This window comes from Rhynchophorus ferrugineus, unplaced genomic scaffold, assembly GCF_030347505.1.
Source record: "Rhynchophorus ferrugineus isolate W39M unplaced genomic scaffold, kcgeb_rfMv2 rfM3, whole genome shotgun sequence".
NCBI classification, from domain to species: Eukaryota; Metazoa; Arthropoda; class Insecta; order Coleoptera; family Curculionidae; genus Rhynchophorus; species Rhynchophorus ferrugineus.
In genome coordinates this window covers 36,392,466-36,406,339 of record NW_027472582.1, presented here as the reverse complement: position 1 = coordinate 36,406,339, position 13,874 = coordinate 36,392,466, and the positions used below count along the sequence as shown (strand labels likewise).

General features: G+C 31.2%; 1 protein-coding gene across 3 annotated transcripts in view; it reads right to left on the bottom strand.

The window, feature by feature from the left end:
* LOC143193137 (uncharacterized) overlaps positions 1-12,226 on the bottom strand; it is a 134,545-nt gene extending 122,319 nt beyond the window's left edge. The window contains exon 1 of one of the 3 annotated variants that reach the window (XM_076399121.1): positions 11,804-12,226. The gene's annotated coding sequence lies outside the window, so the exon portion shown is untranslated. The remainder of the gene's footprint in view (positions 1-11,803) is intronic. The other 2 variants (XM_076399122.1, XM_076399123.1) reach the window with 2 other exon arrangements.
* Between the last annotated feature and the right edge of the window lie 1,648 nt (positions 12,227-13,874).

Genomic DNA, 13,874 nt, shown 5'->3' with positions numbered 1-13,874 from the left:
TTTTCAAAGTGTTTGATGGCTTTCGACAGCAGTTTTTATCAAAAAATAGCAACAAAAGTATGAAATGTCGAAAATACAAATTTGAACGTTTTATGATTAGCGTCTGTATATACTGTCAGTCAGTATTACTCAATGGAAAATTGATATTTTATATAGAAAAATACCAAAACTATCGAAACTAGGTTAGGTTGTTTAACAGTTAAAATAGTAATTTTGAGCCATTCCATGATTAGCACCTACATACACACTAACTACTTAACTACTACTATAAATAATTTTCGGAAAAAATAATTAATATTGTGTTATAATGACATATTCATAATTCATAAAATTGCTTTTTCTACTTTAATATGTAATTTTATAACAATATAGTGTTATATATTATAGTTATGAAAGTACATATTGTTAAGTATTCCTAACTATGTAAAGCCGTCAGTCAGTAATGTAATTTAAATGTATAGTAAACAAATGATCTCTATTATTACCAATTTTCAATCAAATACGCAATAAAATGAATAAAATAATGCATGGAAACATAAGCGGAAGCAAAGTATATGCAATATATCCAAAATATTACTCGGCTTCTCTCACATCACGAATAAGCTCGGCGATAGTTTAAGATGAATGAAATAAATACAACTATGAAATAAACACAAACGTCATTGAAAAATATTCCACTATGCACAATAATACTCATAATAATCTTAAAATCAGTACTATATTTATGCTGTATGTGTGTTGTCAATATACAAATATAGAAGTCCAATTTAACTAATTGACGAGTGAAAAATTTTGTTTGTTAACACATGTTGACTGAAATTCGTTCATTTATTAAAGAATAACTAATAGAGAGTAATAAGCAGTATACATGACATTTAAGATTGTGAAATATGATTTTTCATTTATATGACAGATGAACCGCTTTCTAATGAAACAGGAGACGGATTTAGTTTCTCATCGATACTAGGAATGATGATAGCGAAAAGCACGAATAATAAGTGGGTCAATATCAGCAATTAGAGCTTGTCAGTAAATTTTTAATATCTAACTAGATAACAATAAAAGTCGAGTGCCTTTCATTAAATATTTCGTATTCGATATGTCTTATGCCTGCAGTAAAATCCCGACAATAAACATATATGTATTTAATAAAAATAGGATTATAAAAACTCAAAATATTTTCTCATAATTTAACCATATTGCCATAGTATCATAAAAGTTAATATATTCTTTTGTATATTAAAATTACGATGGATAGCGTCAACATTATTTACATATATTTGAAAGTTATTCCTTATCGTATATTATTACTAACAAATAATGAATAAAATTTTATCGTTTTACGGTTTTGAAATCCTTGAATTTTTGAAGGAAATTTTTAAGGAAATCGTATATTTTTTTATAACCAGTAATATGTATCAGTGCTGGTAGGCGGTAAATATGTTTTTCTGCAGCCATTCAATTTTTCTATTTTTATTAATAACCGACTTCGAAAAAAGAAGAAGTTCTATGTTCGGCTGTAACCAAATCAGGATCTCTTGTGGGGAAGTGGGGGAAATTGAGGGAAATACTCAAATTTTGAAGGCACATATAGAGTTTTCACATATTTTTTATCTAATATAATCAGATATGTGTGTATAACGTTATCACTGAGCTGATGCGGCGGAAATCTGGAAGTCGTTCATTGCAAAAGCCATTCAATTTGCTTTTTAAGCACTAACTGTAGAATATAAGAACCAACACAACCGCACCGACTTCAAAGTCAATGATTATTATTACATATTTTAATTTAAAATGTTTTATTGTGTTTGATTATTTTTTAATTTTTAGTGAATTCCTTATTTATTTTTTGAAGTTGGTTCATTTTTTTGCTGAAGATGTTTTATTACTGGTTGCTTGAAAAAGGAGCCAGAACTTGCATTTTAAAAAATAGAGTATAGCAATATGTTAAAATATCTATAGTATCATTATTAAAAATCTATTATCAAACTATAACACACAGCGCTTATTGTATATATTTAATATATATTAAAATTAGCTAACTACTAGAAGACTAAAAACTAGACTAAAATATGAACCATTATGAAGATTACATCAGAAGTTATTCAACATTACCTAGGGTTGCCTACCAAGATCTAAATATATTCATTATTTTTTGCCTATAAACAGCTATTAATCTACAAGCCTATAGCAATATTTAACATCTACAAAATTCGAATATTCAAATTCTTAGCCACAACGCCATCTATACAACAACTACCAAGACAACACCTTACATTTTCATTATCATTATAAAAATAGTAACAATAGAGATACCAGGTTTGTTTTGGATTTGAAAAATTAATTGCTAATTATTTAGGAACAGTTGATTCATATTGAGAGTGTATGTTAAAAGGCGACAAAAATCTAATGAATTTATTTTCTTCTAGGCGTTTTCTTCAACATTTTAATTCAAAGAAAAACTGAATTTACTTTCGAAGCACCAGTTTGAAATATTTTATTTATTTAAATTGAGTTACTTCAGCGTTATTGTTAAAAATACAGCACTAGATTAAAATATAAAGAACAAACAAATACTACAAATAAGATACATGTCTTAGTTTAATCCCTAGTACATCCCATGTCCCATAAACGATTTAATGCCCCAAGCGCTGGGAACGCTTTGTACTTATATTATTGTGTCAGTGTTCGAAATATATATTCAAGGGATCCTATATAATACTACATATTCACTCAGCAAACATCAATATAATTAATTTTTCTGAGGAAACCTAACAATATAACAGCATCGTCTCTAGCATGAATATGAATGAGGGTGTATAAAAAATATATATCGAATTAAGTCGATATTGGTATATTGATATTTTTTTAAAAGTGTACATAAATCTAAAAAGTAATTTTAGTTGAATCAAATGTTCATCGATTAATGTAATTTCTTATGTGTGAAAGATCAATAAATATGTTAGTGTTATAAAAAAAACAATAAGTTTTATATTGTTGTATATTAAAGCTGGCCAAGGTGGTTTTCTGTTTTCAGTGTAACATTTAACTTCAAATGACCGGCAATGCTACAAGTCGTGCTTAAATCGTTGCGTTGGCCTATTGCACTATTTACGATAGGCACAGCATTTGAAATAGTGGCATAATATTTGTAAAATTATTGCCTTCGAGTAGTCGCATAAAATGGATATCTTTAAATATATCGATCAGTTATCCGATATATTAGTGCATCGCTGCTTTTTTTTATTTTGTATGGATATTTTTAGTTTCTCTCTACTGCCTTTCAAAATTGTTGTTGATGCAATTATGCGAAAAGATTTTAAAAACAAACATGGCGTTCAATAAAATGCTAAAAACTCCTTGACCGATCTGATATTCACTGAGGATAACACAACGATTCACATTCAGTTATGAGAGAGTCAGCCAGTTTACCTGGACTCTATAACATGCTCATTACCCGATATTCCCACATGAAAAGGGATCCATGTCAAGGAGACTTTGATGAAGGTTGTATGAAATAATGAATTGCAGATTGCACGCAATTTAAAGTAATTATGACAGTTACAGTTATAACAAAAACATACTAAGATAGAAACAAACAAGAATACATTCATTTACCGGACACACATATGAAAATTAAGGGTTTTGTCTCTTCGATCTCCAGGTAAGTCCAATTTTTTCGAATAGTTGTACTACTTTGTTACACAAATATATGAACATTTTAAAGTTATTTATTAAGAATTTAAATAATTTAAAACAATTCCCTACTTACTATTCTAAATTTAATTTATAAAAGCAATGGTTGATCCCTCCTACAAGCACCACAAAGCTTTATTAACATGTATATATTGACAGAAAAGAAAATATATTACGTATCATTACAGCAAACGGTTTTACTGTCAAAAAGGTCACGTTTTGCGATGAACTATTTGACGAGTACTGCGCTGGAAACGACAGACCATTGTTAGAAATAACTACGACGTATTCGCACGCAACACGCGGATAAAAAATCTACCGCACAACAATTTAATACCGAGACGCTTTTCTCCCCTTTATTCACCACCGCCAGATCGAAGATATGGGATCATCAAAATTTCGTATGCAGCAAATGATAAATTTCCTTTCAAACCAAATTGAATACCGATACATCGCCGATCAGAGTTCACATCCGCTTTTGATTGATTGGGTGTTCGCATTTTTTCGGGCGATTTTTTTTCATCCGATCGGAATGCGGTTAGCAATGAATTTGTCAATAGTAGATGTGTATGGTTTGTTGATGTAGCGTATTATGAATCCCACTTAAGACAAAATTAATTTATATTCTGCACGTGCTAGGCACAACGCGAAATATTAGAACGGTTTATTTGATCTACATCTCGTGAACGTTAATATATCTTAGTTGGAAAGTTGGAAGCCATAGGATGACAAAAGAAAAAAAATATTGCTTAAAGAATTTCTTAGAAAACAAGAAGTCAAGAAGCTTATATACCACTGTATAAGGAGTTATCATCAAGGTAGTATTTTTCATAAAACTATTGATATGATAAATCTTACGACTGAATTTTAGGTAGGGTACGATAAGTCATGAAGGGTTACAAGCAAAAAATTAATTTGAGTCTGTCAATATAAGTTTTTTTTTGTTAAGAATGTTATAAGACTCAATATTGAAGCAAATACAAGCAGTCAATGTGAATCCCAGAATAATATTCGACAATTAAATTTTGACAAGGTAATAGGGAATTATTTAAGTAATTTCAATTATCGTCCTTGTTGCTTGATTAATGCAAATATTGCATACCATTAATCCTGAAAAGGTAGCTATTTAGAAAAGGATTGGGCTTGCTACAGCTGTATGATTTGTTGATAAGGAAAAGTAATCTGCCAAAATATCAAAGAATAGAAAAGCAAACCTAAGCAGAAATAAAAAAAAATAGTTGAAAGGTACTAAAATAAAACACAAAATATTTACATCATTGAGTTTTTAGGTACTTGAGTCCTTAATTTCATTAATTATGGTGGTGTTTTTTTAGACGCTAAGCCTTTTTTCCATGAAATATATTAACCTTGCCTTTATTCGGAATTTTGGAAATTTTCTATTGTAACTTTTATTGTAATGTAATTAATTAGTAATCAGTGTGAGAAGTATAAAGGACTGTATCTATAAGAAAGTTGTTATAAAATTTTATTTATATATAATCTATTTGTAGTATTGCATATTCAAATATGTGGTAATTTAGTAAATAGTTTATGGAATAACTAAAGTTAAGTAAGAATATATAGCTTATTATAAAACTTATGAACATTACCCTTTGTTTTAATAACTATTACAGAGTATATTTTACGCCTCGAAAACTAACACTATGCCGATATTAGAAGTTTGGTTATAGGTAAAATACAGCCCTACTCATGGCGTCCCAAGCAATACTGAGAATATTCAAATATTTTTAAAACTGGGGACGGGCGCGCCGGCGCAGAAGGGTCAATCTACCGGACCACGATGATTTTTAATGTATCCTTAATCTCTTGCGAAACCCTGCTAATTTTAATACTTTTTTAATAAATTATAATTGATATAACAGGCCTGAAGTAATTAAGTTTCTTCATTTTATCTTTCATACATAATAGAGGGACTTAAAGAAATAAAAATACAAAATCCTGTTACTTCTATACATAATTTGTAAGTGGGAATTAGTATTTATTTTTATTATGTACATTATATATTATACATAAAATATTTAATAATAATTAATTATTAAGTTCACTAACTTATTTTATCAACATTTAAAGAAAACTAAATATTAAATTAATATTTAATATATTCAGACAGTTGAAAACTTATAAATATAAACTAGAGTATCATTTTAGTTATTTACATCGCACACGAGGATTGCTATTTTTATTTTGAGCCTTGGCAATTTTAAGTGTTGTTAGACTCCATAACTTTTCCAATAATTGTAAGTTTGACACTTTTAACTATAGCTTTTTTCAGAACGTTTTTTCACTTAAGCACAACTTGGGTTCTTTACAGGGACATGAACATTTTGTCTCAGTGAAAAAATAGAATTAACTAGTGAATTATTTTTTAATATGATTTTTTAAGATTTTCTACGTAATTTATCAAGACAGAAGTGATCGATCAACTTACTAGTGACTTTTGGTGATGAAGTACTATCGTTGGCTACAGTAAAACATTACTACAATAAATTTAATCGTGGTCGTAGTCTCTCCTTCTCTCGCAATCGTCCTACAAAATCAGTAGTTGTTTCAGAAAACAATGATGCTGCCCACGAAATAATGTTGCAAGATCGTCATATGATTTACCGTAAGATTGAATCATCCTGGAGCATTAGTATGACGAGCATCAATAAGATATTCCATGATTTTCGTGATAGCTGTGAAAAGGATGATTACTGGCATGACTGGGATATCCTTGCCATATTTTGCACTCTTCCCTTTTGGATTATCACAAACATAAATTTACAACTAACCCCAGCATGAATCGAACCCGCTATTATGACAACCGTAGAAGGACCACCCTGTCGCCTTGACCACTGCGACAACCAAGAAAGCCTATTAGTTAATTTTAACAATATTTAAAGAAACTTAAAAAAACGATTACATATTAAGTTCACTAAGTTTATTTATAGGTCTATTTGTTTAATAAAAATTAATAAGTAATTTCTGGGTAATTATTAGTAATTATTTAGGAAAGGTTGACTTTGAGATTTTTCAAAATGTATGTTTAAGAGGGAATGTAAATGTAATTAAACATTTTTCAATAAATATATAATTCAATAATAGTTAGTCAAATTAGAAAATATAAAAATCATTTATGCCAATGTTAAAATATAATATGTAAATTTCCTTTCACCGAAACCGTTAATAGAATATAACTGATAGTATGCACTTTACAACAGGCTAAAACTAAAATGAATCTGTTGGAATATTTACTAAAATTCCTTGGTTCTAATACCGTTATTGCTTAATTCCTAGCATTCCGACGGTTAAATTTTAATATAGTTTTATATATCTAATCCATAAAATTAACCATCATCCGTCATGGTAGCACAGAAACAATTAATTTAAACGTTTTCAAAATCCACAGCGACGTGACCTCACGCAACTGGTATAAAATATTTTCCATCTTCGAGCATCCTTTCACGTTTAGTGCCGTGAACGAGATCGCAGATAAGTTCCTTCGAAATTTCGTATGCAGTAAATGATAAATTCCCTTTCGAATGTATTGAAATTCTATTCAATGGTGGCCCAGACATATTTCAATCGGTTTAAAAGCGTGACTGATTGCGAAATCACCGTTCAATATTTACCTTTTTTTTTCATTTAATTATTCAGAAGGACGACGACTATTTTATATTCTCATTTTTCCTCATTAATATGCATTTCTAAAGGACATTTTAGATATTTACATAATCTTATTATGTTACATAATATATTATATTAATTTTTATAATATATTTTTTAATCTATATGTAATATAATCTATGAATACCTATTTCCCTTGGTCAAGGCATAACTTAAAAACGACATTACCAATTTCAAACAAGTCTTTTTAACCGGCTTCAAAAAAAGAGGAGGTTGTATGTTCGGCTTTATATATTTTTTTAAACGTATATTCGCCGATTCCTCCGTCAATTATGGACCGATTTTCAATTTTTTTTATTCCAAAGGGTGTCCTTCCGAGGTGGTCCCATTAGAACCAAGTTAGTATCAGATGGGTGAAGGGAGAAATCGAGGGAAAACTTCAAATTTCCAAGGCACGTAGAATGTCTTCACATATTTCTTATCTAAAATAATCAGAAATTTGGGTATAATGTTATCGCTTAACTAATGTGATGAAAAATCGGAAGTAGTTCAGTGTAAAAGCCTTAAGTTTGCTTTTTAAGCTCTAACCATATCATATGAAAAGTCGTAGAAACATAATTGGCAACTGTTTCTATGGTGTAACAGTTAGAACGTTAATCCCGCATAGGTAGGTCGCGGGTTCGATTCCCAACAGAGCAGCAACTTTATTTTTTCTAGTTTGGTTGAAACATTTGTCAAATCACCTAGACTAGGTAGCGGGCCCCAGTGCCTGAAACATTGCTTATTTTCAATCATTGTCTCTTTATTTCTATTTTTCCTCATATTTTTACGAGGGCTATATTGTAATATTTAATAGAATAACTGCATAATTTACTGAGTACATATCTAAAACTAAAAAGAGAAAAATAAAACATTTTTAGTTAAAAAAAATTAACCGACTTCAAAAAGAACCAATAACCCAGCCCTCAAACTATACAAAAATAATCTACCAGCTTGGTGGCACAGTGGTAAAGGCAACAGGACGGTCCTCCTACAGTTGCTATAGCCCCGGGTTCGAAATCTACAGGGGCATGGTCATGAATTTATGCTTGTGATCGTTTAATAATTGTGATTGTCCTAGGCAAGAATGTAAAATCTGGCAAGGAAAATGATCCCAGTCACGCCAATAACCAGGTTTGGTACGACCAGATGTCTTCTGGGATGATTTCTAAAATTGGTCGCTCGCCAGTCGGTAGGCTTAATGCCGAGGACCGTGGTCCGGAGTCCACGTTAAATAGTAGATCCAGTTCAGATAAACCCATAGTTGGTAAAAGGAGACTTTGAAGCAAAATCTTGTTTTTACTCGACTTTCTGGGCACTTCACCAGGAAAATCAACCATCAAGGATTGAGGATTGGTATGCTAAGTTTAGACGTGGTGAAATAAGCACCGAAGACGAACCGACACGAAACTGAACAAAATCGCAGACACTCTAAAAATATCAACTGAACGTGTACATCAAATCATTCACAAACATTTGGGTATGAGAAAGCTCTGTGTAAAGTGGGTGCCGCACGAGCTCACTTTTGACCAAAAACAACGACGAGTTGATGATTCGAAGCAGTGTTTAAAGATGATGAAGCGTAACAAACACGAGTTTTTGAGTCGATATATGACAATGGATGAAACATGGCTCCTTCATTTCACTCCGAAGTCCAATCGAGAGTCATCCGAGTGGACTGCACACGATAAATCCGCTAAAAGGGTGGAAAACGCAATAGTCGGCTGGCAAGGTTATGGCGCCTGTATTTTGGGATGCGCATGGAATAATTTTCATTGACTACCTTTAAAAAGGAAGAAATATTAGCAGCGACTATTAGATAGCGTCATTGGACTGTTTGAAGAACGAAATCGCCGAATAACGGCTGTATTTGAAGAAAACGAATACGCTTCTTCACCAAGACAATGCACCGTGCCAAAAATCCATGAATTGGGCTTCGAATTGCTTCCTCATCTACCGTATTCTCCACAACTGTCCCCCAGTGACTATCTCATGTTCTCAGATCTCAAACGGATGCTCACTGGGAAGAAATTTTCGTCGAATGAAGAGGTGATCGACGAGGCCTATTTTGAACCAAAGGACAAATGGTACTACCAAAATAGTATCGAAAAGTTGGAGGGTCGCTATAATCAGTGTCTCACCCTTGAAGGGAATTATATTGAATAAATTGAATTGAATTGAAATTTGGCAAAAAGATGTGATTTACTATGGTAGGCCGGGGACTTTTCAATTGACCTGTTATATGCCTGTTCACGGGTATCCGACTATCAACATTTTTTTTCAGACCAGAAAATAAAACTAACTATGTGTATTAAAGAAACATTAAAATAAGCACTATGTTTTTGAAATATATTTTGTTACTTATTCCAGTTAAAACTGAATTATAACTCGAATAGCACAACTGTCCAGTCAGCTAGTATAGTAATAATATTAGATTTAAATAATATTTATAAGAGCTAGTTTAATTAAATTTAGATTAATAACTAAAGTAAAATATACTGCCTCGTCAGGGACAAAGCAAAAATAATCTTGTTATTATTTTATTATTATGTAAGGATAAATGTTTTCAAATTCAATGGCTTCAGTTCAATTGATCCAAATTAGAGCGGGACTAGTTATACCAGGAGGCGTTTAACTTTAACTTATAAACAACTCCTCTGAATTGTATGTCACGCTCAATAATATATCATGCATGCATTATATTACATGGACATATAATGGAATAGCTGCTGATGATGGCTGTTCCTTTGGTATAGCCCCGGTAATGTACTGTCTTTTAATATTTTATATTTTTAAGTGAGCATATCTCTTTGCCCAATATAAAAATCTCATGAGTCTGAAATAAAGGTAACTTGGTCGATATCCAGTAAATATAAAACGACTTGATGGTGTTTATCTTTTTTAATCTATGACCACCTATCGTATAATGTGCTTACTGCTCAATAATTATGTTACAGTTGGTGTTCCAGGACGAATGTTTTTCACTAAATCTCATCACAGTCGACGATCTATGATCTTTGTCCATATCTTCTTCAGCTTTCATAGATTTATCTTCCAAAAGGTCGATTTCGCAGCAGAGGTCTGTAAATAACTCTTCCTTCCCTACTATTCAATCTACGTGTCCAAGGCGTTGTAATCTGCATCTCTAGATTTTTTAAAACTGTGATCTGATTGTCTGTCTTCTAGTACCCTTCCACGCGTACCCTGTAGCTTAGCCGATTTGGCTATTACTTGAACAAGAGTTGCTGATCCCAAGTATTTGAACTCTGGCACTTAAACTATCTGGATCCCATTGAGATATAAAATTGCAGCCGATGTCACTGGTCATTTGTAAATTCTTTCCTGTTTTCATTATTAATTCTCAATCCATATGGCTCTGCAACGCGAACTACATCATCAAAAATATTAATTGTTTCAACATATCTATTAGCGAACAGCGATATCAACAACATTTGATCGGTAAAAAGTGTGTAGCCTCATATTGAACTATCTTTATTTAAAATTGTTACATAATTGTATCCTCCACTATGTTGAACAATAGTGAAAACTCAACATCTTCTTTGTGAACTATCGCAAGATGTATAAAGAAGTTAGATACATTATAGATGAACACATTCAGCTTATGGAAGGTTTACTTTCTACAGGTTTGATATCATTGGATGTGCTCTAGATGGTTTTCTTGTTGTTTTCTCAGTTTTAAGACATCTTTTAAGTCTATTAAAAATTTAATATGGAGTAACTCCAAGAACTACATATTTTAAAACATGCTAGTATTTAGCAAAACGCTAGAGGAATCCTCATATCTAATACTAATTATGCACTATATAAGACTAATAGGTCAATGATTGACAATAGAGATATTACCGGTCAGGTTACTTCCATTAAATAATTGTTTAGCTAATAATAAATAGTAAATAATTAGCTAATAATAAATAAAGTTAAATGAATTTTTGTCTTGAGATTTAGTTATAATTTACATGGATTATTCATCGACCTGATTCTAAAAAAGTTTATGTAATATTGGTTATTTAAAAATTGATAGTTTTAAAAGCGTTTTGTTAAAAGTAAATAAGCTTTTTCTTTATTTCTATTTTCTTAGTCATAATGAAAAAAATACTAGAGCTAAATTTATTTCATATAAAACATTATATTTGGGATTTGCAACATCTTCGATGATATAAACGTTTACTAAATTATTCATATATTTATGAGATATAAAACTACTTAAATTATATTTTATAATCTCTCTTTATTATATATTATTTTACCATCGGTTACACACCACAATAAGTACGAAAATGTTTGTTTCATTTTTAAATAGTTTTGTTACCACGCTGTTTACAAACTTAATATCATAAATTATATTCATAATGTTATTATAAATTATTTTTGCAGTACAGAAACAAACATAAATAATTACTTTTTCAAAAAAAATGCTTACCGAATTATTTATCCAATACAACAGTAATCCATTGGACACAATCAAAATAAACCCAATAGGCAAACTTAATCAGTGCGTTGATAGCACGAGCATCCTCAGCAAAAATCAATGAAAAAAACTCACTAAAAACACGGTCAACACAAGAAAAAATCTAAAGAAAGTTTTCGACTTTAGGCGGGTTCGTATGTTATTCGTCCCAGTTTACTTCACTGTTCGAGTCGGTAAGTGATTGGAGAAAAATACAGGTCAAAGGGCCTGATGTCTTCCGCGATCAGGCGAAGACGTACAACAAACTCGTAATGTCCTTTGTGCAACAAAAATCAGCATTCACGTAAATGTCAAAGCGCGAAAAATCGCTTTCGAAACGTCGGAGCTTTTCGCTGCTGCTCGTGACTTGTTCGTACCGGTGAAAACAAGTGACTGAGCGCCGGTACGCGCGAGACCACCTGTTCGGGTGTCCGTTCGCGGATGGTTGCCGATCACAGGTGGAAAATAGGCTTACTATATCGCTTACAAACCGTCGTCGTAAACGATGAAACAATGTAATTATCATTTTGATTATTCTGCTGTTGCAAATTAAGTAATCCTCTTCAGTTATACGCTATAGTCACAGTTAATACTTTAATTAAACAACCTCTAATACCATATTTATTTTACAATAAATATGCATAATTAACGATCTTCTTATTCTGTTTTCAAACAAATACAAAGAATTTTCTTCCATTATGTTAAGACTAACGTCTAACATATTATTATATTCTGTATATAATACCTGTAGCATATCGTCTTTTAAAGATACTTTTAAATTGGTTTTAAAAAGCGTAGCATAATGACTTGTTATACAAACTAAAAAAGATGCTTCCACATACTATATATACCAGACACATTCATCTTACCTCAATCGATAGAGCTTCATGGTTAATTGCAATAGAGAAATAGTTTAAGCAGTGGGGAATAAAAGCAAACTAAACCAAGTCCACTCGTGTTACTTACACAATGAGAAGAGAAACCTCTCCATTGATAAAATTATATAATGAAAGCGTCACATAAGAGGAACATGAGGCTAATGATAATCTAAAATTAAACCAATTTGAACATACGGCATACATCTATGGGGCACATAAACAGTACAATACACAACAAAACAATATTGATATAATAGAGAGATTCCAGACCAAATTTTTAAGCAATATGCTCAATATTCCTCAATGCATAAGCAACAGGTATTTAGAACATATATTTAGATGTAACTGCGAGAATGGTGGAACAGTATATGCCAGCATAGAATAAAATATCAGAGAATACTTACGCAACATAAAACCGAGGTGGCATTAACTCTAAATTGAGTATAAGATGCGACATCCCTAATATAACCAGATTTAGATTTAGAAGGCAGATTTAGAAGAAGGGTGGCATCTGCTCCCACAGATTGATATGCTCTTTAATACAAAATATAACAAACACTTTAGCGGTTGGACAAGACAGTGGCTTATTATTCTGAGTTAGATCGCCATGGCGCAGAGTAGAGAAAAATAAAGAAAACATAGTAATTTCATAACTTTGATTTAAAGATGTTGTTGTTGATATAAATTGATATTTTTGCTCCAGTGGAAAGGGTTACTGTGGGTTCACGTTACGTACACGTCTTTATCTTCTGGTAAAATGGAGTTTTATATATTCTTCAAAAGGTTTTAAAATTGTAAGCAATAACAGCTATATGGGACTCAATATCATTAATTTCTAAATTCTCAACTAACTATTAATAATTCAAAACCATCTAATTGCCCGTTCTTTTTCTATTACCCAGAAGTTGAAGCAAGTGCTAGTCCTTCAATTTACAGCTATATATCGAGCTAATGTCAAATTCTTTTAAAACTGTAATAATTTTGTTATTTCGAAACCGATATCTAATTTCAGTGTCACTCTCTACATTTTTAAATTTATGTTTATTGAACATTAACTTTCAATAGTTTGTAAATAAAGTTACAAATATATCAAGTTTATAGAATGTTTATAATAAAAGTTTATAATTAATTAAATTAAACAGGGGAAATATAAATGGAAATTACTG